The following is a 26,402-nucleotide window of genomic DNA, read 5'->3' on the forward strand; positions in this document are numbered from 1 at the left end:
AACTTATTTTAAAAAAATAGGAGTTTCTTTCATTTATAGCATACACAAATTTATCATTGTTAATAAAATAATTCTATAAGTATTTGCCTCACAAAACCACTTCTCTTCAAAATGTTTAGTGAAAACAAATAACCAGGAATGGTTTACTAACCACTATAAGAAAATTGCTTATTCTGGACTAGTATTTTCTAAATCAGTAGCATGCATACCATTGATGATGTACAGAAATAATGCAACTCCCCTCCACAAATATGTGATAAGCCAGATAGAAAAGAAGGGCAGAGCTGCCATTTTCCAGTCAAGCAGCAAATGAAAAAGAACTAAGCATTCTGGCCAAACCAGACCGAGAAGTTTGGGCTTAGGAGCAAAACAAAGTGAAATAAAATAATTCTGTGCTACCTCTCATTTGGATTTTTGTTAGGGCATAAGGGAAGACTATTCTAACATTGCTTCAGTGACATTTCATTATTATTAGCGCACAATTATCGTACGGGTAGTCCTCAACCTACAACTATTTATTTAGTGGCTGTTTGAAGTTACAATGGCACTGAAAAAAGTGTAAGTTGCTTTACAACTGGTCTCCCACTTACAACCATCACAGCGTTCCCATGGTCCCTTGAACAAAATGGTAATTGGAATGTGTTTATGACAATTGCAGCATCCCAGAGTCATGTGATCATTTTTGTAACCTTCCCACCTGGCTTCCAATAAGCAAAGTCAATGGGAGAAACCAGAATCACTCAATAACATGGTTCACTTCAATAACAACCAGTGATTTGTTTTACAACTGTGATAAAAAGTTCATAAAATGGGTTGCAATTCCCTTAACTGTCATGCTTAGTAACATAAATTTTGGGCTCAATTGTGGTCATAAGTCAAGGACTACCTTGACTACCTATTGTCTATTAGCTGTGTTATTAAATTTTCACACAAAAATTTAAACATGTATATTTAGACATTGAATTGCTTGAAACTATCCCGCAGGCTGACAAAACCATTTTTCCTTTTGCTGAAAAATAATTTTAAAAATTGCTGAAGGGAAAAATAAATAATTTTCTCCCAGCATTATCTGCCCTGATATAACTCTTCCTATGTAAGATCATTTACATGCATTCATATATTCCCAGTTATTCCCCGAATGTATGAACCGAAGAGCAAATGTAAAGTATTAAAATTGTAATAATAACTAAAAAGAATATGGTTTAGTTCAGGGGTCTCCAACCCTGGCAACTTTAAGACTTGTGGACTTCAACTCCCAGAGTTCCTCAGCCAGCAAAGCTGGGACTCTGCTCTGGGAGTTGAAGTTACAAGTCTTAAAGTTGCCAAGGTTGGAGACCTCTGGTTTAGTTAGTACAAAGACCAATTTAGGGTATCTTCTAACACAGGGCTGCCAAACTCCCGCCCCTGGGGCCAAATGCGTCACCTGCTGGCCATGCCCACATCTGGGTTAGCAAAGGGGGGGGGAGTTTGATATGTCACCTGATACCACCATGACAATGTGAGTTTGACACCCCTGCTCTAACAGATACCAATGAAGAGTTAAAGACTCCTTCAATTTGAGCTCAACTCCTGGTCATATTTATATAGTTTTTATGTAGTTTTCTTAGCAGCAAAATTCTGACTTTTTAATCTATTTTACAGCAGAAGCATTCTTTGAAAGTCTATCCAAATTCTAGCCAAGATTGACTTAGTTCCAGAAATCAGAAGTCAAGGTCAAGTCAGGTGATACCACCTGCTGAGACACCAAGGAAGGTTTCAGGATCTCCTCATTTCAAATGTACATTATTTAAAGTCTTAAAAAGTATATCTTTATTGAAAATCATTCTACCATCTGGCCACCTTCGAAGCTATATTTATGCAAGGTTACCATCCTCTGTCTTAAAAACAACTTAGGAGTCATGAGAAAATATTTATGTGAGAAACATAGTAGTTAATCCTTTAAAATTTAATTAAATACAGAAATATGTCTACCTGAAAGGGTTGGCGTCTTTGAGCAAATTGTTAGATATGGATCACTTTCTAAGATTTGCCATTTTGCTAGATTAAAAGATACACAAACGACTGTCTAATATAATGTATGATATAATGTCTTTAAAAAGTGATATTCTCCAACAGCAGGAATTTTATTTACTGCCTTAGTGCTTCATAGAGAAACAGGGATAATCTAATCAGGGAGTTTAGGGAAAGTTATAAAGCGAAACCCTTTCTGATTCAAAAGAAAATTTCAAAAAGCAACAAACACAGCTGCCATTTCCAGGCCACTTCCTGCAAGGATGGGGGAGGGAGCAGAAGAAAAGGATTGTTTGCATCAGGTTAGGCACACATGATTCAGCAAGGGAAAACAACAGCTCAGAGCATTCATTCACCCTAGAGCCACTCAAGGCTCTCTCTCTCACTATGCCTGCATCCCACCTCCACCCACACAAAAGGCTCTCAGCCTTAGCCATGATCTACCTGAACTCAGTGATCTCCGTCTCCCAAAACAGGTATATTGGCCTTTCCAAGAATTTAAGAGATTGTCACGAAATAGATCATCACCTCGGATTATCTTCCAGGCGAGACTCTTTCTCATAGGCATGATACGCCCATGGAGATTCCCCGGCATCAGATTGCACCTCCCCCACCTAAGTATGTCAGCGGTGATGCCAGAACCTCAAGCTCTGCCACCGTAAAGAGACCCGGGTTCTTCTCTCATATATGCCCAGCGAAAAAGCTCTCTTGCCAGCGCCAATCTCACTCGAGGTACCAATGGATGCCCATCGGCCAATACAGGAGCCCTTTACTTGTTCTCTCTTTTTTCCTAAAGCCATTTTTCTTCCCAAGCTTCCTCGGCAGGGAAGGATCCCTGAGAGGTGGGGCAAAGACTCTCGGCTGACCCACCTCTTCCTTTGCTCCCACCTCCCCAATAAAGTCTTCCTTAACCTCCTCCCTGGTCGGAGACCACGCTCGTCCTGCTGCATCCCCCAGAAAGCCCCTACTATGGCCTCCCTCCCCGCAGCCCTCCTCCTCCTCCTCCTCGCTTTAAAAGCAGCCAAAAGATGGGGAGCTTTTCGCTCGCCTCCCCAACTCCTCTCGCTCGAGGCTCATCACCGGCCTCTCCCTCCCCCCCCCAAAAAAAGTGCGGAACCCCTCCCCCTTTCCCCCAAGGTTTCGAGGTCCTTCGCCTCACAAACGAGGCTGCTGCGGTGACTTAACGATTCGCCTTTTCTTCAGCCACCAAGCCAGGCCTCCCCGGTCGGCCGCCCGGCTTCCCAACGCTCTCCGCCCCCGAGCCGAAAGCTCTCGAGTCTTTTCTTCCCACAAACACACGCACACAACACGCACACGCGAGCCGCCTTTTAAACACGGGAGAACCATGACTTTAAACCCATTCCCACCCGTCTGGGCTTCCCCACGTTTTCCTCCTTCCCCGGCTCTTTCCCCGCTCCTCGGGAGGCGGCTCTTCAGCCCCGGCCTCTCTTCTCCCGCACCCATCCACCCCTGAGGGCTGGCCGCCAGGACTTCCCATCAGAGCGCCGGGGCCATTACGGATCCCTCCCCTCATAGCCATTCCTCATTATCCCACACCCGCGTCTTTCCTCACCGCCCGAGCGGGGCGAGGACGGACTCGTTCCCCGGCGGTCCCTGGTCCGCGCCGCCGAAGTAACGCCGCCGCTGCTCCTGAGGGATCCGGGCCCAAACTTCCTTCCCTCACTTCCTCTCAGAAGAAGAAAAAGAACCGGAGTCGCGTCCCAGGCGCCCCGCGGCCTCCTGGAGGAGCTCTTTCTCCCCCCTCCCCCCGCTCCCTCCTCACCTGTGGGAGGTGTCAGCCGGCTCCCCTCACATGGCCCGCCGGAGGAGCGGGGTCGGGCCCTGCGGGTGGTGGGCGGGTGGGGGAGAAGACCCTGCCGGGGCCGGCGAGTGGAAGGGGCCGCCGGCCGAGGCGAGAGCCGCGAGCAAAGGCAGGCCGGAGCCAGGCCCAGCGGCCGTTGTCGTGGTTAACCCTCCCTCCTGGTCGTCCTCGTCGTCGTCGTCCCTGGCCAGGAAGCCGAGCCAGCTTTGCGAAGGACCGAGAGAGAGAGAGAGAGAGAGAGAGAGCGCCGGGACCACGGTCGACGGCAAGCCGCCACCGCTGCTGGGTCCTAGAGCGAGCCCTCCCGCCAGACCGCGCTGAAGATGGGAGTCGGAAGGCGCGAGCGCCACCTCCGCCGCCAGAGGAGGCGCGCGGCCTCAAAGGGAGAGCGAGCCGGTCCGAGATCGCCCTCCCCGTGCAAAAAATAAAATAAAATTTAAAATAAAGGATCCAACCCTCTGAGGCGGAAGAAGCTCTGGCAAAAAAAAAAAAAATAGTACCCAAGATCTACTTTCTTCTGCAAAAGAGGCGACGGAGGGATTTGGGAGGTCAGTGTAAAAAAAGACTAGCTAGGGAATCTTGCTGGGTTCGGGCTATGCTCTGCAGGCCCGTCTGGGCTGGGCTTGGGGAAAAAGGACCCTTGCTGGTCTCCAACTCTGGACGGCCATGAGAGACACGGGAAGATGGTTAGCCTCGGGCAGCTTCAGCTCACGTTGCAGATTTGGGAAGGTTGTGTTGTTTTCTGATTAAGTAAAAGGCAACCCGGGCAGGGTTCCCCCGTTGCTTCATTTCTATTTCACAACAGATCAGGATGAAGAGAAAGGAACTCGGTGAGCCACGTAGAGTGGCTGAGGATCTAAACCAGCACTTCCTTGCCTCGTTGTGGCCTTTTGCAACCCAGGCTGGCTCCTCCAACCACTGTCAGGTTATCAAAGGATGAGAAATAGAGTGCAGGTAGTCCTCCGCTTACAACAGTTCATTTACTGACCATTCAAAGTTACAACAGCACTGGAAAATGTGACTTGTTTTTCATACTTGCAACCATTGCAGCATCCTCGTGATCAAAATTAAGACGCTTGGCGACTGACTCATATTTATGACAGTTACACTGTCCCGGGGTCATGTGATTACCTTCTGCGACCTTACAAGTGAAATAATGGAAAAGCCAGATTCACTTAAAAAGCACGTTACTAACAACTGCTACTTAACTGTGGCAAGAAAGGTTGTAAAATGGGACTAAATTCACTTAACAACTGTCTCGCTTAGCAACAGAAATTTTGGGCTCAATTGTGGTCATACATTGAGGACTACCTGTAATACATTTGTTGTGCAAGGGGCCTCAAGCTATCTTCAATGTGAAACACCTTGTGGGAAGTATGGAAATGCATGTGCTTAAAAGCAATTGTGCTTGTCGTTTGAGGCTCTAGGGGGCGGTGCTCATCTCAGTTTCTAAGACGAAGACCCAGTGCTGTCCAAAGGCGTTCTCCATGGTCATGTGGCCAGCATGACTAAACGCCAAAGGCACATGGAACGCTGTTACCTTCCCACCATAGTTGGTTCCTATTTTTTCTACTTGCATTTTTTTACGTGCTTTCAAACTGCTAGGTTGGCAGAAGCTGGGACAAGTAACAGGAGATCACTCCATTAGCCGGCGCTAGAGATTTGAACCGCTGAACTGCCAATCTTCTGATTGACAAACTCAGCGTCTTAGCCACTGAACCACCACGTCCCTCTCCCTATATGACAAGACACCAATTCTTTGATTTTACAGAAGTATGATTGTCAAAGAGTGAACTTAGATTGTTGTAAGCTGACACAATAAGGAACAGGAAAGAGTATCACAAAACGCTTATTTCATACAGACAAGCTAAAAAGGGTTTCTGGTGATCAAGGGTGCTTAGTAGAATGGTGACTATCAGACAATGGGGTACTGACTTCTATAATGCCACCAGTAAAGAAAACCCCTTAAATTGGGGAGGGGGGGAATAGGCATGCAAAGTGGGCAGGGGGGCTGGATCCTAGTCTGATCTGTGACTATCAAAATAAGAACATGATGCCAATGAAATAAATTCTTAATGGAAATGAAGAGTAGTTCTTGGAAGTTAAGATTGTGTGGCCAAGGTTGGGAATCTGTGAAACTCTGCTCCCAATGTTACAAGGCTTTGTGTCTATACTAACAATGCAAACCAGGGGGGACCTGGGAACACTCAAGGTTGATCTGCTGGGCAAAGGGACAAAAAACGAGCAGTTTGCTGTAAACCGGTAGATGGCCAGTTCTGTTACTGAAATGGCAGTGGAATCTGTCCTAATTATATTCCAAAATCTGGTTTGAGTTTTTGTAAATCTACTGAGAGGACATAGGAGTATGTCTGGATTGAACCCAGTATTGTCCTATACTAGCAACAGTATCTAGCTATTTTTTTAAACAACCCACACATTGTAAGATTCCCCATCCTCAAAACTACCCATTTCAATCCATTTTTTTTTTAATCATTCTGAATTTCCTTTGAAAGTGACCAGCCCCTCACTGGTTCATGCAGCAGCATATTTCATGTAACTATATAGCAAATGAGGAATCTTTTCAGATGTGTGTGTTTGTGTGTGTTTATTTGCGCACCTTTGAGTCAATCTTTACTCAGGCAACCACTTGAACAAGTACATGCAGTCTTCTTGACAACACTTTTAAGAGTGGTTTGTCATTTTCTTTTTTCTTTTTTTTTAAAGCACTGAGAAAGAGTGGCTAGGGCAAAGCTACCAACTAGCTTCATGGCTAAGCTAAGGCACGGCTAGAATTTAGTGTGTCCTGGTTTTTAGTTTCCATGTCTTTAACCACTACACATGACTGGCTCTCCTTCATAGTATTATTAAGAGGGAAATCGCTAAAAATAATTGTCCGGATGTATGGAAGGTATAGGTAGCTGTGTTGGTGCATGAGCAGCCAATTCAAAAACAGCAAGGGAGGGCAATAGTTATTTTTGAATGAGTTGAAGTGTCACAATCATATAGAGTAATGTAACAATTTTGTTGGTTCCAATAAAGCAGCAGTAAGGAATCTTGTGGCCTTCAGATATTTAATACTGTAAAACACTTTCCACAATGTTTTACAATTGGTCACATTGATTTGGGCAAAAGGGAGCTAAAGTCCAAAACAAAGTGAACATCAGGTTACCTACTGCTGTAGTGAAGATTGAGCTCTGTTGCGTTTTTATGACTAAATGCAACCCTGTTATACAAAGTCAGCATCAACTTGTTTACTTTAACTGGCAGCAATTTTCTGGCATGGCTTTTATCAGGGATTTATAATGACAATTCCTATGAAAGATCAATCAGACCTTATGTACAATTGTGGTCCCTCTGTCTAGGTTATTTTATTAATGTAAGACAGTATCCCAAAACTTGATACTTTTCAGATGAGTTGAACTGACTTGATCATGCTTAACTGGTATGAAGGGGAATTATGGGATGGAGCCACTCTGAGAAGGGCTTATGAAAGTGTTATACTTCACTTGTGCAATCTAACAGTATTTCTTCCTGATGCACTTCTCCCTATTAATACTAGCAGTACTTTTGTAAGGATAAAATGGAAAAAAATGTAACTGACAACCATTTGCATTTTTCTCCCACTAATTGGGGGAGGGGTCAAGAACACATCTCTTGCAGACCCTTATTCTTTCAGCTACAGCTATCTGGATTTCCTCATCCACAAATTCCCCTATTTAAAAAAAAAACAAATGAGGGAATTAAATTTTCCTTACAGAGCGCAATGTTCTAAAAATATAAGACCTGTAATCCCATTTATGAATGTCCAGTTTACTTTATGGCATACTCATCCATAGCATTAAAACCATTCACAAACCTGGAGGAGGGGGCAGGGCACACAATTCTTTAGGGCAGGACTATACCAAACTCCTTTTCAGTGGTGGGATTCAAACAATGTAACAACCAGTTCTCCGCCCTAATGATTTCTTCCACCAGCCAGTTCACCAAAATGCTCAGAAACCTAACAACCAGTTCTCCCAAAGTGGTGCAAACTGGCTGAATCCCACCTCTGCTCTTTTTGACAAGCCCACACCACAAGAGGCATGTAGCGTAATCAGACTGCAAGAGCAGCAGCTCCTCGGTGCAGATGCCCACTGCTAAGTTCAGCTTTCCTAGCTGCTTGTTGTGTGAGGAGACTGGAACTGCAAGAAATCACCCACCCCTCCTTTTCTGAGATACAGAAGCTGACGCCAACAATGCCCACAAAATACATCTCTTGTGGCTGCAGGAAAAAAAACTGAGCCAGAGGGCGGGGGAAGGAATCAGAGGGCAGCTGGAGGACACGGGGAAAACACAAATGCAAAAATCCCGCTAGCCAAGGGGAGAACGGAAGAAGCACACATGCTTGTGCACCCAACCCAGAGACTATAATGGGGAAAGGCTACAATCTATAGAGGGAGTGGGACTTAGATCCAAATGGATTGGGAGAAAATGAAGCAGAACACATCTTCCTCATTTCCCAGTTCCCTCCATTCTGTGCTGAATCCAGCTGGTTGAGTCAGCCAGACGCAGCAAAACAACTCATTATTCTTATCATCCCTCAGCTCAGCCTCCCACCTCGTATGCTGAAAGGCTCTTATTAATTAACCACTGATAACGACTTAGCTATACTCTGCAGTAGGGGAAATAAAGGGACATGAAGCATTACTCTCAAGTAAGTCAGCAGAGGAGAATACATCAGGGCCAAGCAGCATTAAATGCTCCCTCTCACAGCATGTTTTGTATTGGCTCTGCTATCTCCCTTTAAAACAATGTGCTTTTAAAAAACCTTACAGCCTTTTTTCAATCCTTTATGGCCAAAAGCACCCTTTCCCTCTCAAGAAATTGCCCGCTCTGCATTATCATGGAAACCATCTCTGCCATAAAAAGCTTAGATACCCTTCATATCATTATAGTTTATATCAGGTCTGTATTCAAAGATTTTATATAGCAGTTATAGCAATAGCAGTTAGACTTATATACCGCTTCATAGGGCTTTCAGCCCTCTCTAAGCGGTTTACAGAGTCAGCATATTGCCCCCAACAATCCGGGTCCTCATTTTACCCACCTCGGAAGGATGGAAGGCTGAATCAACCTTGAGCCGGTGGGATTAGAACCGCTGAACTGCAGATAACAGTCAGCTGAAGTGGCCTGCAGTACTGCACCCTAACTACTGCGCCACCTCGGGAAGAAGGCAGGCAGGCTGGCCTCCTTGAATAATAAAACCGCTATTTTTATTGCCTTTAATATCTTTATAATGCCCATTACACATACATTTTCAATTCCACAAAACATGGAAGAGTATAATTGCTAAAATTATATTGTAACTTTCAAAGCTGTCAGGATCATAAAGCACTGGTAAAAATTTTAATAAAGCTATTGGCAACACTTATGTTTTTGCAAAATAAAAGGTTGGAAGCTTGCATGCTAAAAGTGCAGTGAGAATGCTTGTGAAGTTGTGGGATATACTTCTGGATAATATGAAAGGAGCAGCTAACATCCTGTTACAATCAAGTTATTAATTCCTTACATGTTTTGCTCAAAACGGAGAACCCCTTACAGGGTAAGGCTGAGGAGTATGTACAGTTCTTGGCGGACAAAGTTGCTCGGTTTCGATCGGACCTGGACTCCACTCTTGCAGATCCAGCCGAGACACAAGGGAATGATCTGGCAGACCATCTCTGGGTTGAGTTTCAGGATGTTGCCTCCGGGGATGTGGACAAGGCTATGCGAGCTGTGAGCGCCTCCACCTGTATACTGGACCCGTGTCCCTCCTGGCTGGTTGCCAACAGCAGTGAGGTGACACGAGGCTGGATCCAGGCGGTTGTTACCGCCTCTCTTCGGGAGGGGCATCTCCCCACCGCGCTGAAGGCGGCGGTGGTGAGACCCCTCCTGAAGAAACCGTCCTTGGATCCAGCAGTTCTTAATAACTACCGTCCAGTCTCCAACCTCCCCTTTGTGGGGAAGGTTGTTGAGAAGGTGGTGGCCTTCCAGCTTCAGCGTACCTTGGAGGAAGCTAACTATCTTGACCCCTTCCAGTCTGGCTTCAGGCCCGGTTACAGCACAGAAACCGCTTTGGTCGCATTGACCGATGATCTCTGGAGAGCCAGAGATGGAGGCCATGCGTCTATCCTGGTTCTCCTTGACCTCTCAGCGGCTTTCGATACCATCGACCATGGTATCCTTCTGCGACGACTGCGGGAGGTGGGGGTGGGCGGCACTGTTTTGCAGTGGTTCTCCTCCTACCTCTCGGACAGGTCGCAGTCGGTGTTGGTGGGGGGGCAGAGATCGTCCCCGAGGCCCCTTACTTATGGGGTGCCGCAGGGCTCGGTCTTATCCCCCCTACTATTTAACATATACATGAAACCACTGGGCGAGATCATTCGGAGGCACGGGATAAAATACCATCAATATGCGGACGATACACAGTTGTATCTGTCCGCCCCGTGCCAACTCAATGAAGCGGTGGAAGTGATGAACCGGGGCCTTGAGGCTTTTAAAGACTGGATGAGAGCTAACAAACTGGTGCTCAACCCGGAAAAGACCGAGTGGCTGTTGTGTTTTCCTCCCAATAATTTGGCTAATGTTCCATCAATCAGGCTGGGGGGACAAAATTTATACCCCTCAGACAGGGTCCGCAACTTGGGAGTCCTCCTGGACCCACAGCTGAGTTTTGACCATCATTTGTCAGCTGTGACCAGGGGGGCATTTGCTCAGGTTCACCTGATGCGCCAGTTGCGGCCCTACCTGAACCGGGAGGCCCTCACAACAGTCACTCGAGCCCTTGTGATCTCTAGGCTGGAATACTGCAATGTGCTCTACATGGGGCTGCCCTTGAAGAGCATCCGGCGACTTCAGCTAGTCCAGAATGCGGCCGCGCGAGTGATCGTGGGCGCACCACGGTTCGCCCACATAACACCGATCCTCCGTGAGCTGCGCTGGCTACCTGTTGATCTCCGGGTGCACTTCAAGGTCCTACTTACCACTCACAAAGCGCTCCATGGTAGTGGATCTGGCTATTTGAGAGACCGCCTTCTGCCAATTACCTCCCTGCGTCCCATCAGATCGCACAGGGTAGGCCTCCTCCGAATTCCATCCGCCAGTCAGTGCCGACTGGCGACTACGCGGAGGAGAGCCTTCTCAGTCGCAGCTCCGACGCTATGGAACAATCTCCCCGTGGAGATTCGCACCCTCACCACCGCCCAGGCCTTCCGCGCGGCCCTTAAGATCTGGCTATCCCGTCAGGCCTGGGGATAAAAATCTTAGTTTGTCCCCTCCCGAATGATGAATGAATGTTGTGCTTTATTTTTAATATTATGTATTGTCTTATGTCTTTTGTCTTTGTACCCCCCTCCCCGTGTTTTGTAAGCCGCCCTGAGTCCCCTCAGGGAAAAGGGCGGCCTATAAATTATAATAAACACTCTCAAACACTCTAAACACTCAAAATACAGTACAAAAATGTTGTTTGAAGCCCCATCATTTTCCCACAAGGCCGCCTTAGGCCTCTCCTATGTAAGGGGAGATTGAAGGAATTCATTGCTATGGGAAAAGAAGCCTGCATGCAAATGTTATAGGTACACAGATTTTGAGACAATGCTGTGTATCTTATCAGTTTTTAGGTTTGAAATAATAATACTTGATCAAGTCCATCAAAAGCATTTTAACACATATATTCCCTAAATTCTTATGCTTCCTAGGGGCTTAACGGAGAATTACAAATGAAGTTTCATTTACAGTACAGGAATTAGGCTACTCAAAAATACTACAGTATTGTCCGCTTACGAAAGATATGGACCAGGCCAATACAAAATATCTAATTACACAGAGTTCCAATGACTTTGCAGGCCGGAAAACAAGGACAACAATAATCAGCTTAGGAATGCTAGCCTAAACCAGAATCTGTCCACTTCTGCTCCATCGGGACAGATATTGTTATCTATGATGAAAGCATGGAGGCTCATCTTTCATCCTGCAGCCAAACCTGCTTGCAGCTATTTTCCAGTTGGTCCAGCATTTTCTGAGCCAGACTCTCTGCAAGAGTGCATCAGACAAACCCATTAACCAAGAGCTGCAAGCTCTCAAAACCCAATGAGTGGAAGGGAGGTTTTCCCTGCCCTGTTTGCTGGAAGCAAAAGTAGGTTACAGTGTGTTGCAGGAACCTTTCTGTGCATTGAAGCATAGGGTGGGAAATATATTGGACCTGGGAGGCTGTCTGACAAGGAAATATAAAGACAACCACCTCATGTTTAGAAAGAAGTAGTTCTCATATGCCACTGCTTCTCCTTGGAAAAATACTTGGTCTTTACAGGAATTGAATTCTAGCTCAGGTTTTTGTTTTGGTTTTTTTCTTCCAAGTTCAGGAAATCTGCCTAGGAACTGTCCAGAAATAATACAATCAAGTAAGGGAATAATTGGTTCACAACTGACAAACTACTGTCCCTCAGCGCCCCCTTGTGTAGTACACTTATAGTGTGTTATAAACTCTCATACAAACTTAATATAAACGGAGTTAATATGTGTGTTTTGGTAAAAATTGGATCTGAATTCAAATTCTTACTCAGATAAATAAGCTCCTAGGTACCTTTGGGCATGTTAAATCCTGTCAGTTTCAGTCCACACTTTGCTAATATCCTGCCTTAATTATTGCAATATACATTACATATGGATCTATCCCAGTGGTGAAATTCAATTTTTTTTACTACTGGTTCTGTGGGTTTGGCTTGATGGGTGTGGTGTGGCTTGGTGGGTGTGGTAGAGGAAGGATACTGATTTTGTGCACATCTCTATCCCATAACGCTATCACATTCACTGCAAATTATTTTTAGTCAGATAAAATACTGCAGTGACATGGTCCTTGTATAGAAAATGTATGGGTTTTCTGATTCTGCCTTTACTTTACATAGCAGAAAAGAGGAAAACAAAAGCCAGGGTCAAGATGTGTGTAGTGGATCATGGCACAAGATTGCTGTTGGCTAAAACTTGTTCAAAACCCAACACTTGAGCAGTTGGGAGTAACAGAACCATTTGCAAATTCATTAAACATCAGAAATCAGCATTTATCATAATGTCCCTGTACCTTACACAGCTGTAAGTTTTTTGTACATTCCAAACATATAGAGGTTTTTGTATATAGATTTTCCTTTGCAGATGCCCACACATCTGCTGCATAAACATTCAGGGTAGCTGCACTGTGACAACCATAGAGACTGAGTAACAGCATGAATCCACAGTGTAATTCTATGAAAGGACCTATTGTGTTAAATAGGAGTGGTGTGTGAGAGAGAGAGAGGGAAAGAGAGAGAGAGAGAGAATTAAGTTGGAGAACAAAGATCTTTGGAATCCCAAAGATCTGCACTAACAGGAACCCCTGCCAATGGATGAGTTTGCCTCTAGACAGGAGTATCCTATAAATCCACTCACCAGCAATAGTCTCTGTCCTGTCAAAGAAGCATCAACAAACAAAGGCTGAATAAAACAAGGCTGTGGGACATCACAGTGACTGGACAAGATATGGCAAGTTTCTTCTGGGTGCAGAATGGGCAAAGGTGTTGATGTATTGTGTCTTTTTTAACATACTTCAGAGAGACCGCCTTTCTTCACTCAAGAGATCCCAAGCTGAGAGAAATGAATCTCAAGCTAGATCTATTGGAAATAGTGACCTGGATCTCTGTAGGAACTGACTAGCTTCTGCAAGGACCTCTACTGTGTCCTTGCAGAACCTCAGGCAGAAGTGCCTCCAAGACTATGAGCCGGGAAATCTGTTGTTCAGTTTGGGCCCCAGCTGAGGTAAGCCCTGATTTTCTATGCCTCAGTCTTCTTAGCAAAACGAGGACCGTCATATTTGAACTCCCTGCAGAACAAGGATCACTTAAAGTACATACATGGAGTGCTTTGAACATGAAGTATTCATTAAGCAAGCCACTTCTTTTAAAGCCAAGGACTCAGAAATGGAATACATTTGCTCATCCGGCTCGGTGTGTTTGAAGGCATTTTGTTTCCGAAGGGAGGGGGGGCGCTTCTTCTACAATTTATCCTTCTTCGCGTGAGGAAGCTCATTTAAGGAGACCGGGGGAAACCGCCTCGAAGGCTGCAAACTGAAATGAACTCGCTGCGTCAGGAGCGAAAACAAAGCGGTCAAAAGGAATGCCAAAGAGAAGCATTCTGGGATGGACTTCGAAGTTTGCATTTCGGGACGAGGGGAGGGGGGGGCGGGGGGCGCAGGGAAACTTCTTCCGAGAAAGGCGCTTGGCCAGCAGCCTCCGGCGCGTCCTTCATCCGCTCCGCAGCCACAACCCAAATGCCCTTCTCCGAGGGACGCCCGCGCGGCTGCCAGGCGATTCCCCACCTCGCCCTCCCTTACAAGGCTCGAGCTGCCGGCGGGCGGCGCGAGAAGGGAGGGAAGAGAAGCAACTTCCTCGAGTCACACGGGCGGGGAAGGGGGGGGGGAGATCAAACTGCGGGGCGTTCACTTTCCACGGGTTGCGTGCGGCCAGACAACACAAGGAGGAAAAAAAAGCACGCAGCAGCTTCTCCGGGGTGGGAGTGGGGGCGGTCGATTGCTGCTCCCAGAAGGACGGCTGGACGGGGGTCGGGATTGGTGCTCTGAGGCAGCTGGGAAACTCCCCAATCTCTCTTATCTCCTCCTTCCTTTCTTCCTCCCCCCCCCCGCTCCCTTTCGTTTGTCGCTCCCAAGATCTGTCGACACCCCACCCACAAACAAGAAAACAAACCCAGAGGCCATTAGAGGCTGCGTGCGCTGCACGACGCTGCTGCAAAGGTGCAGGGCTGGTGGAAGCGAGGAGGAGAGGCAGATGGTTTAGGTTTTGCGAGTCCCTCTTCTCTTCCCCCCCCCTCCCCAAACCCCGCAGCCTTGCCCAGCTTGCAGCCGCCAAAGGTTTTCTTTTCCCATCCAGCGAAGTAGCGGCAGAAGCGGGTGGGCGCTCGCGCTCTTTCCCCCGCCCCGCCCGCCTGCCTGCCTCCTTCCCTCCCTCTCAGGGCTTTTAGCCCAAACCACCCTGTTCTCTTCCAGCGTGTGAGTCACGCTCAGGGAACTGACTGGCACAGAAGCCTTTCCCGCCCCGAGTGAGGCGGTCTGGTAATTATCCTCACTAGGGAGACCGGCAAAGGGGGGGGGGAGGCGAGCTTGAATTCAGCAGCATTGTCCTCCCGGTTCAATTCAAGCCCAGTCCAAATTGCTTTTTAGCCAGGTAAAACGTAGGGGCTACATAACAGCCAGAAGGCTGAGCCGTCCGCCCAAACAGCAACTGTGGGTGCCGAGTTTCCAACAGATTAACAGATTCCCCTGTGTTGAGGAGGACTGCTAGCTACATTTACAGAAATAAGAGGAGGAATCGTCCTTGTAACGACCTCTGCACTCCAGCCTATCTGTGAGAATCCGTGAATGCCTCTGGCTATCTATCTATCTATCTATCTATCTATCTATCTATCTATCTATCTATCTATCTATCTATCTATCTATCTCTATATATAATGCAGGAAAGGATGGGATAACCGTACTCCTTTGGTGCAGGAATCCCCATGCCTGCAGAGTATGGGGATGGTTAAGCAGCTGGTACAAAAACTACCTAGGTGACATTGAGCCTGTTACTCTCTCAGTCCGATCTACCTGACAGGGTCGTTGCCATGGGGAAAAAACTGGAGGAGGCCATGCCACGTCTGACATCTTGAGGTCCTCCAAAGTGAGATAACATACTAACAGATAAGGAATCAAATGATTGCTGACTTTTAAAAAGCCGAGAAGAGACTTTGGAATCATATACAGATAGTCCTTGACTTACGACTATAATTGAGCCCAAGGTTTCTGTTACCAAACAAGACAGTGAATGTTGAGTGAATTTTGCCTCATTTTATGAGCTTTTTTTTGTCACTGTTCTTAAGTGAATCTGGCTTCCCCATTGACTTTGCTTGTTGGATAAAGGTTGCTAAAGGTGAGCCCATGGCCCTGGGACACTGCATAAATATGAACCAGTTGCCAGGCATCTGAATTTTGATCGTGTGACCCAAATGCTGAAAAAACGGTCATGTCACTTTTTTCTCAGTGCTGTTATACCTTTGAATGGCCACTAAACCAATTGTTATAAGTCAAGGACTGCAGCCCCTGCCTAGTACAAGAATCCACTTCTGCAGCAATCCCTATAGAGGTCCATCTGGCCTGTTTAAATATTTCTAAGGAAAGAAAAATGTCTACCACTTTCAAAGCGTTCTGTTAAGAAATTCTTCCTTGTATTCAAATGAAATCAACATAATACATGCATTACATTTATATGCCGCCAACTCCCATTGACTATGTGTTCCTTGTCATTTAAATCCAGTATTTGTCTTGTCTCCTAAAACAACAGTGAACAAATTTACCTTGTCTTCCACATGGCAGCCCTTCAGGAGTAGCTGTCATGTCTCCCTGTTCTCTAGACTAAACATACTCAGTGCTTCTGGCCATTCCTTCTAAGTTTTTTCTTCCATGCCCAGAGGTAATTTTCTTCCTGAAATATGGTATTCAGAACTGACCCCAGTATTTAGGTGCAGATCAACAAAGAATAGAAAAGAGTTTTAACTTCTTAAGCATGACACTATATTTCTATTGATACAGTCAGGATTGCATTGTTTCCCTCCCCCTAGCTCTATTACACTGTCACCGTATATTCATTTTGTTATTAACCAAGATGCCCAGATCTTTTTTACACATGCTGTTCTTCAACATAGTGTCTTCCATCCTAAATTCATGTCTGATTTTTCTACCCAAATGAAGGATTTTGCACTTGTCCTTGATGAAATTCATCTTCCTGGCTTCTAGTTCGTCAGGGTCTTCCTGAATTCTGGTGTGGTCCTCTATAAAGTGTTAATCTATCCACTCTTTGGTGTCATCCACAGATGGATCTGATAATTGTATATTCTAGCCTTTCTTCCAAGCCTTATATATAAATATGTTGAACAACATAGAGCTAGAACCGAGTACTGTGATGTGCTATTCAACATTTTCTAGCCTGATGCAGTGCCACTAATGTATAATCATTGGGTACAACTGTTCAACCAGTTCTACCTCTATGTAATGGTAGCATAATCCACCTCACATTTCCCATCTCTGCTCTTAGGATTTCATAAACGGCTGTTTGGACAAAAGGAGACTTAAGCAATAAGTAACAGTTGTTAAGGAGTGCCTAGAAAAGCTTTGGAATTTGGAGCAGTGAACTATCAAATTTGGATTAAGTGGTCATCTCAAACATTATTTTTTCATCTTCCATTGCCTTGTGACATTTGAAACATATCTAAGAAATCCTTACCTAATTTGTAAACTATGTCATTACTTCAGGTGCAACCCTAGATTCTAAAACACATGCTTCCCAAAGAAATTCTAGCAATGGCATAAATGTTTGATTTATCACTGTTGTCTGATGGAACAAGTTGACTGGATTTACAGAATCAATAAAACCACAAAGGATAAGTTCCCACAGCTCACCAAGTGATTGTTAGTATGGCTTAGGTATTGTGTGAAGCCAGTCATACTCTCTTTTTCTAAGTCACTGCACCTGCTGGCTAAGGTAAGTAATCCTAGAATACTACAGGAATTGTCCTTCAATAAGTCAGTGGAAAGGGAATAGCTAGTGAGTCTATATTAGTGCTTGATAATACAGTATGTCAGTGGCATAATAGAAATCCCTAGCCAAGAATTGCATTGCTGTCCTGAAACCTGACAACCAGATCTAAGTCACTAGAGAAATTACATGTAGCTTAGGCATCCTAAAACAGTGTTTTGTTAGGACTATGGTTAAACTAATGAGTAAGACCAACATGTGAACTTATTTATTGGCTCAGCTCTGATGTCATGTCAAACAATGTCTCTAACTAACCACAAAGTAGGGTAGTTTGGTTCTATTAGTTCTGATTCTTGACCCCAATTCCTTCCAAGCTGAGTGGGAGTCAAATCATAATTCATTTTATACATCACGTTTTCCATCCTTTAAAATGCAAATAATGGATTAATCTGTCAAATCATATTTTCTTTCTTTTTTTAACCAAATTACAATCAACTCGGCTATTTCCAACTTCTTTCTACTTAGCATCTTGCTAAGGCAGATCAGACTTATTGTTTAAAACCTAAAAATGCTAAACTGCAAATATTACAATCACAGTTAGCAAACTCAGTTCAGACTTTAATTTCCAATGTAGATTTGTTGGTTGGTTGGAATCCATTTCTGGTCAGGTCATGCCCAACTCTGATTAAAATCTCCTTAGTAGGGAATAAGGTATAAAAATGGGCTTACTTTTTAAAGCATAAATAAGTGCATAATCTGGGGCACATTTTTTCATAATTTGGATATATTACATGCCTTAAAAAATCTAAGTAATTGAAAAGAATACCTAATTCCAAACAAAAATAAACTCCATAAGATATAACTTTGTTTTTATTTACATTATTTATTTAAATTTATTGGCTGCCAACTCCAATAGATTCCATTTTTATAATAGAATTGAGGTTTTGGTTCAAAGAAGAGAATTGTTGCACTGAGTTTTTTTTTCTGCTGCAGTATGAGTAAAACATAAATATGAATCGTTTACAGTTACAGGTAGTCCTCGACTTACAACAGTTCATTTGGTGACCTTTCAAAGTTACCACATCACTGAAAAATGTAATTTATGACCATTTTTCACACTTACAACCACTGCAGCATCTCCATAGTTACATGATCAAAATTCAGACTGTCAGCAACTGTCTCACATTTATGACAGTTGAAGGATCATAGGATCATGTGATAATCTTTTGTGACCTTCTGACAAGCAAAGTCACTGAGTAAACCAGATTCACTTAACAACCATGTTACTAACTTAACTGCAGTGATTCACTTAATAACTATGGCAAGAAAGGTTGTAAAATGGGGCAAAACTGACTTAACAAATGTGTTGTTTAGCAACATAAATTTTGGGCTCAATTGTGGTCATGTTGAGGACTACCTGTATTTTCTTCTTGTGAGCTGCCCAGAGTTATTGGAAATCAGGCAGTAAAAAAGTTAAATAAGAACTATGTTTGCACTTTGTACTATTCTTATTGCTTATTTGGTTTTGCTTTAGCTTTTCTATTCACCCATCCAAACATGGTTTATTGAATAAACCCTGTCTTAAACCATGACTTGGTCATGAGTCTTGGGAATAGAGTACAACGTTGAGAATTCCTTTGATCCTTTTTAGGGCCATGATTGCTAAAATGTAGTTAAAAATGTCTATCCAATATTTGCTTAAAAAAGCAAGACTTTCAGTGCTGTGGTTAATTTGTCATCCCTCCTCATCTCTAGAAAAACCAGAAAGTTATTAAAATCGTACAAAATAAAGAAAAGTGCCAGTTTCTATTCTCTATCTGGTTTTGCATAATTCTACATTAAAATGAATGAGAATTATATAAGAATCAGATTTTCTCATAATTTTTTTATTGCACACAACTTTATAAAGATCCTGTAATCTACTGGATATCATGTTTCTCAACAGAAGAGTAGACTAGAACAAACAAACACAGGGACATCTAATTCATGGAACAAGTGATTTAGTTTAGGAAGCACTGTTACTAATACTCTTGAGTGCTGAATCAAAAGTCATTACCTGAAGAAAGACTTACTCTTTCTCCGGCCGCACTGGATTTTCAAATTATGGTGCATGGACTATATAAAGTTAAAGATAAAGGTTTCCCTCACACGTATGTGCTAGTTGTTCCCAACTCTAGGGGACAGTGCTCATCTCTGTTTCAAAGCGAAAAGCCAGCGCTGTTCGAAGACGTCTCCATGGTCATGTGGCCGGCATGATAAAAAAACGAAGGGACACGGAACGCCATTACCTTCCCACCAAAGGTGGTCCCTATTTTTCTACTTGCATTTTTACCTGCTTTCGAACTGCTAGTTGGCAGAAGCTGGGACAAGTAACGGGAGCTCACTCCGTTATTCGGCGCTAGGGATTCAAACTGCAGATCTTTCTGATCGACAAGCTCAGTGTCTTAGCCACTGAGCCACCTTTGATGCACTATATAGATGTACTGTATTCAGACAATGCAAAGGCCAAGGTCACAAAATCACAGCTAAGGACCACACCTTTTGAGAGGGAAGGTTATGTGGCCATCTTGTGTAGGTTATTATAGAAAGGAAAAGAAAGCATTCTGTTGTTACAGGTAGTCCCCGACCACAGCTGAGCCCAAAATTTATGTTGCTAAATGAAGAGAATTTTGCCTTATTTAGGACCATTCTTGCCACAGTTAAGTGAACACTGCAGCTTTTAAATTAGTAACAGTTGTTAAGTAAACCTGGCTTCCCCATCGACTTTGCTTGTCAGAAGATTGCAAAAGACCCCAGGACACTGCAGTTGTCATAAATATTAGTCAGTTGCCAAGTGTCTTTAGTTTTGACCATGGGGATGCAATGGTTGTGTCAAAAATTGTCATAAGCCACTTTTTAAAAAGTGCCGTTGTAATTTTGAATGGTACTACATGAACTGTTGCAAGTTAAGGATTGCCTGTATTGCATTTATTTATCTAAGGAGGAGAGAATCTTGTGCGTCTTCCTCTCTTATGGACCAAAACTCACAGCTATCACAAAGGAGTATGGATTTGCTGCTCTGACTTGGGTAGATCTTGAGCTGAATATGTAGCCATGCTGTCTGTAGAAATCACAAACTAGCAAACCATGTTTCAGAGTCCAGCATGCTGGCTAAACCCAAACCATATTATCAGTTTATAGTTCATTGCATCACATGAACCCAGGAAACTCAAGTTATTCTTAAGATTGATGAAGAACATATGCAGTGCCCTGCTGGATCACACACTTGGCCCATCTATTCTAGGAGCCTGTTCTCACAGTGGCCAACCAACTGCCTAAGAAAACTCTCTAGTTGGCCAGGAAGGTGGCCTTCTTAAGAGATAGGCACATTGCCATTGATAGCCAGGATTTTCATGAATTGGTCCAGTCTTTTTCTGAAGCCCAGCTAAGCTGGTAGCCAGGCTAACCATGGGCAGGTATGTTATATGACCACAACCGTAATTAAGATACATGTTGTGGGTTACCTACATTAGTCTACATTGGTTAAGAAGTTACAATTAGCTGTATAAATGCATTTCACCAAAAGACAAATCATTTATAGACCCAATGTGTGAATTCACCCAAGACAAGACAACCCAACAGATTATGGCTTAATGTGGTATGTTGATCTAGTCAATGAATAGCAGCTTATTTATCAATTTGGAAGTATGCTAAGAACCAGATAGACCCATTCAGGAAGGTTGGGATTTACCTGGGACCAAAACACAAGGTCAACAGCAGAAGATTCTAGAGCAGGAGTAGTAATCCACCCCCACCCACAGGGTTTAGCCAAACCAAGCTTCAGAAAATGAGGACTTTTGCTGGTGCTTGAAATGAGAAAAGGATTTCTTTTCCCTTCTTCCTATGAAGGTGAAGAAGCTAGCTAAGACGGTCTCATTAGCATACCCACCTCTTCCAGGGTGAAATGGCTCCAATGAAAGTGTTTTTCATGAAGACTATGAAAATCCAGGCGCTGCGCCGCAAATGCATTTATTCTGCAAACTCATTCACCTTCTTATGGTGGGATAGGGATGCCACCTCCCAATTTCACCTGCGAGGCAGCTGAGAGAGCAGGCAGGACGCAGGGCGAGACAGCGCAGCCTCCCAGAATAGCTTTTCACCCGTCTCTCCCCAGAGCTCCGAAGGGTTGTTATTACCAATATCCTCCTCTATTAATTTACAAACCCCACCCCTGTTCTGGATGCCCAAATGCCTTCAGAGCTCTATTAAAACACCGTTCTCGATTAAATGTTCTTAACTGAGGACGGGAACTGGGCTTCCCAAGTCTAATCAACAATTCACGGCCAAGGGAAGTTACGAAAAGGAAAACACCCAATGGATCGCTTCAGAATCCGAAGAGAATCGCTCGGGTAGCCTAAGCACTAGATCACACGTCATTCTAGGTGCTTCGTTTCATTCAGGGGACTTCTAGAAGCCAGGATTTCCTCTAAGCCGCTGGCCAGACTTCCAATTTTAGATCTCTTTTCGGATTTAATAGGAATGTTACTGTTTCTTAAAGGGCTTGGGAATAGACCGCAAAAAGGAAAAACGAAACAGTCGGGGATAACTTGCTTGAGAAGAAGCCCCCCCCGCCGCCACCCCGTTTGAATCCCTCTTCTTGAAAGTGGGGAGGCGGTGTTTGTCCGCCCCCGCCAGGGCTCTCGACTGCTTTAAAACAATGTCCAGGAAAAAGAAGAAAAACCGCACGGAATCGTCCTGCCTTTGGGACCCGGGGGATTGCGAGTGGCGGCAGCTGCCGCAGGCAGGGCATGAAGGACGAGAGAATAAGGCGGGGGGAAAAGTGATGGTGAAGCAAGGAGGACTCCCAGGCTCCGCCTGGATCGGATCCGATCAACTCGGTGGGATCGTCTGGGGTTGCCCCCCTCCACGCTCTCCCCCCCCCCCACCAGTCACGCGTCCCGCACGTCCCGCGCCCGCTTACCTGGCGGAGGAAAGCTCTCCGGAGGCAGAGATCTGGGGAGCCGGGCTGCAGGGCGGCGGCGGATCCGACGGGGGTTCCCAGCCGCTTCCTCTCTCCCTTCCTCTCCGTCTCCGTCGGGGAGCAGGTGGCTGTTGAAGCCCTGGCGCTGATGTCACCAGGCTGCTGCTGCTGCTGTCTCCTCCCCAGCCCCATGCAGGAGGCAGAGGCGAAGGCAGGACGATGAATTATTTAAAGGTGCAGGAGCTTTGCAGGCAAAGGCGAGGGAGATCGAAAAGCGGTGTGTGTGTGTTACTCCTAGTTGCCTAGTCCAGTTACCGCCCGCCTCCCCTCCTGCATGTACCCAGAAATGGGGACACGGGGAGATCCCTCCGGCTAAGGAGCGAGTTCGGGGGGGGGGCAGAAAAGATCCTTAGGAAGAGGGATTCCCACCCACCCTCAATCTTCGTACTCCAGGAGGTCACTAATGGGTAGATGTCACGCGGTTGGTTGCAGGCGGACGCACATCACCCTGGGTACCTTAATGCACCCCGGGGAACAAACAGCCGCGAGTTCTTTCCCTACAGCCCTCGGATGGAGACGCCGGCCCTCCCTCCCTCTTTCTCTCTCTCTCGCTCTCTGGGAAAACGCGAAGGCTGCGAGCGTCCACGAAATCATCTCCGTGGTTGGAAGTAAATCCTACCGCAGTCAAGAGGATTTATTCCAGCGGGGGGAAAGACGTTTAGGTCGGGCAGTATTAATTGCGCCTTGCGGACGGAGGGGGAAGTAAATCACACGGACGGAAAGAAAGGCCCTGGCCAGACCTCCGAGTCGGACCGAGTAGCCTTGTCAACAAGCTACTCCAAGCTCACAGTGAGGGGGCCCTAAGTAGGACACGCATTGGACCCACCCCGCTTTTTATAACTCCTTGGGCAGGAGCAGCTCCAAAAGGGACTATGGTGGTCCTATATAGTAACGATACTATACAACTGTAATGTATGTGATACTATACAACCCACTCCCACAAGAAAGCCCCGTTTGGCTGAATGCTTTTCTCTCTCTCTTCATTGGTTCAATTGCTGTGTAAGAGGATGGGATGGCAATGAGACTCAATGAGTATCCTGTTTCTTTCTGCTATACTGTGTAGGGAATACATACATGTGGATCACCTGGGCAATCAAGTTGGTTGCTTTACCTTTTTCAAATAAATAAGGATGGCTGGTGCTCAATGCTGTTATTTCTTCACTTTGGCTTTTAACCAATTCTGTAGCCTACCTGAGCAGCTGGGATTCTGTGAATGCTTTGGGGAGCATCAGATTTAGCCTGGCCACCAGAAGTGCTGCCAAAAGGAGGAAAATTTTGTAAGAAGTTATTAAATGGTAGGACACCAGCACCAATGCCATCGTTTCCTCAGGGTTTCTTTTCTTTTCTAACTTTCTAGTCTAGTCTAGGAATGGCAGGTTAAATTAAATTTGCCCACTTTTTTTGTTTTTCTTTATTTAAAAAAAAACCTGTGAAGGTTCCCCTCACACATATGTGCTAGTTTTTCCCGACTCTAGGGGGCAATGTTCATCTATGTTTCAAAGCTGAAGAGTCAGTGCTGTCTGAAGATGTCTCCGTGGTCATGTGGCCGGCATGACTAAACACTGAAGGCTCACGGAACACCGTTACCTTCCCACCAAAGGTGGTTCCTATTTTTCTACTTGCGTTTTTACATGCTTTCGAACTGCTAGGTTGGCAGAAGCTGGGACAACTAAAGGGAGCTCACTCTGTTATGCAGCGCTAGGAATTCGAACCGCCGAACCGCCAGTCTTTCTGATCGATAAACTCAGCATATTAGCTGCTGAGCCACCGTGTCCCTAAAAAAGAACAAAAAAAAAAAAAAAAAAACCCTCTCAGGGGGTGGTTGTTTCTCAGAAAACAACCAATTCTATTTTTATTGACTTGAAAAGGGGTACTGTATTTTAAATCAAATTCAGAAAGTGTAGAATGAGGGACAAATTTAGCTGAATTCAGAAAAGCCTTTACAGGTAGTCCTCGAGTTACGATCACAATTGAGTCCAAAATTTATGTTTCTAAGTCCAGGCCACCGTCCAGGCCTTCCGCACAGCCCTCAAGAACTGGCTAGCCCGTCAGGCCTGGGGACATGGATAGTTGCCCCTCCCGAATGATGAATGTATGTTGCTTATTACTTTTATTATATGTGTCTATGTCACTGTTTGTACTTCCCCTCCCTGATTTTATGTGAGCCGCCCTGAGTCCCCTCAGGGAAAAGGGCGGCCTACAAATGTTAATAAAATCTTAAAAATCTTAAAAATCTAAGTGAAACATCTGTTAAGTTAGTTTTGCCCCATTTTATGGCTATTCTTGCCACAGTTGTTAAGTGAATCATTGCATTTGTTAAGTTAGGAACACAGGTGTTTAGTGAATCTGGCTTCCACGTTGACTTTGCTTGTCAGAAGGTCACAAAAGGTGATCCCATGATCCCGGGACACTGCAACCGTCCTAAATAAGGACCAGTGGCTAAACATCTGAATTTTGATCATGTGACCATGGGGATGCTGCAAAAGTTGTGTAAAAAAACCGGCCATGCATCACTTTTTTTTTGTGCCGTTGTAACTTTGAATGATCACTAAATGAACTGTTATAAGTCAGGGACTACCTGTATAAGATTTGATCTTTTTAAAAAAAGTTCCAGGGGATCACTGTCTTCTAAGTAAGTTAGGGTTGCTAAGCAAAATTGGGGTCCACCATATCTGGGATGGAAAAATCCAGACAACCACTAGGTCATTGTTTCCCAATCTTGGCAACTTTCAAATGTACGTACTTAAGCTCTCAGAATTCCCTGGCCAGCATGAGTGATGGCAGCAAAGAAGTAGATATTCTGTATCACTTTGCTGCCATCTAGTGGCTGTCCAGATGTTTGCAACCTGGCCTTAAGCAAAGTATCCAGTATTGGTTTTGCTGTTCACACTAACTGACTATGGTAAATAGGGGACCTGTAACAGAAGAAGGACCTCCATCAAGATAGTTCCAAAGCAGAATGACCTCAAAACAAACTGGCCTAAGGAAAATCAATGGGAAGCATGATAAGTTTAAGCAAATGGCAGAAAGAGTAGGTTGGCCCACAAATGCACAAAGGCTGGATTATTACATATGTGAAATAATGGAAGGGCTACCCTGTCAGTAAAAGAAAACATACAGCCATTAAATCCATAATCTAAAAAGGTCTGGAGCAGGGGTGGGTTCCTGCCAGTTCTAACCTCTTCTATAGAAGAGGTCCCACAAATCTACAGTGCCGTTTAGAACCGGTTCCAGCTCCCTCCCCCCGCCCATCTGCACATCATCAAGATGAAGAGCAAGAGGAGGAATTCTGGGAGTTGAACTCCACAAATCTTAAAGCTGTCAAGTTTGAACACCCTGGGGCTTTTTTTTCTAAAGGGTTAGAGGTGCAAGGGTCTTGTAACTTGACAGCTTTAAGACTTCCGTGCTTCAAATGCCAGAGTTTCTGAGCCAACATTTTGGTTGCTAAGCAAGAGTGTTGTTAAGTGAGTTTCACCACATTTTACAAGTTGGCCACACCCACCCAGTCACATGGCCAGCAAGCCACTCCCACCCAGTCACATGGCCGGCAAGCCACTCCTACAAAGCAGGCCACACCTACAGAAGAGTTTCTAAAAAATTTTGAAACCCACTACTGGTCTGGAGCATTGCAAAAATGAAGGGCTAGCATAGAAAAAGATGTAAAAACTTGGGCTATTGATGTGACAAAAACTAGACGAAGGCTGCAAACAAATCAGATGATCACTAGTATAAACCTGGCAGCCACCTAGTGTTCCTCTGGATTCTTGCTGTCCAAATCTGGGAACCCTACAAAAACTATAGAAAACAAGTAACTTCTGATACACCATGCCAAGAGAAGCTGATAGGGGAAATCGTCAAGCTCCCAGTCACTCGTAGACTTGTCTTAGAATGTATACATTCAAAATATATTCTTAATGAGGACCCAGACTGTGGGGGCAATATGCTGACTCTGTAAACCGCTTAGAGAGGGCTGAAAGCCCTA

At 44.9% G+C, this 26,402-nt stretch overlaps 1 protein-coding gene across 4 annotated transcripts in view; it reads right to left on the reverse strand.

Moving 5' to 3' along the window:
* The window catches only part of BAZ2A (bromodomain adjacent to zinc finger domain 2A), a 67,569-nt gene extending 45,075 nt beyond the window's left edge, over positions 1–22,494 (reverse strand). For 2 of the 4 annotated variants that reach the window (XM_032211330.1, XM_032211329.1), the window contains exon 1: positions 3,794–3,876. The gene's annotated coding sequence lies outside the window, so the exon portion shown is untranslated. Of the gene's footprint in view, positions 1–3,583; positions 3,978–22,360 lie in introns of those variants that run through there. The other 2 variants (XM_032211332.1, XM_032211331.1) reach the window with 2 other exon arrangements.
* Positions 22,495–26,402: the final 3,908 nt, after the last annotated feature.

Source organism: Thamnophis elegans, chromosome 2 (assembly GCF_009769535.1).
Source record: "Thamnophis elegans isolate rThaEle1 chromosome 2, rThaEle1.pri, whole genome shotgun sequence".
In the NCBI taxonomy this organism is placed as follows: Eukaryota; Metazoa; Chordata; class Lepidosauria; order Squamata; family Colubridae; genus Thamnophis; species Thamnophis elegans.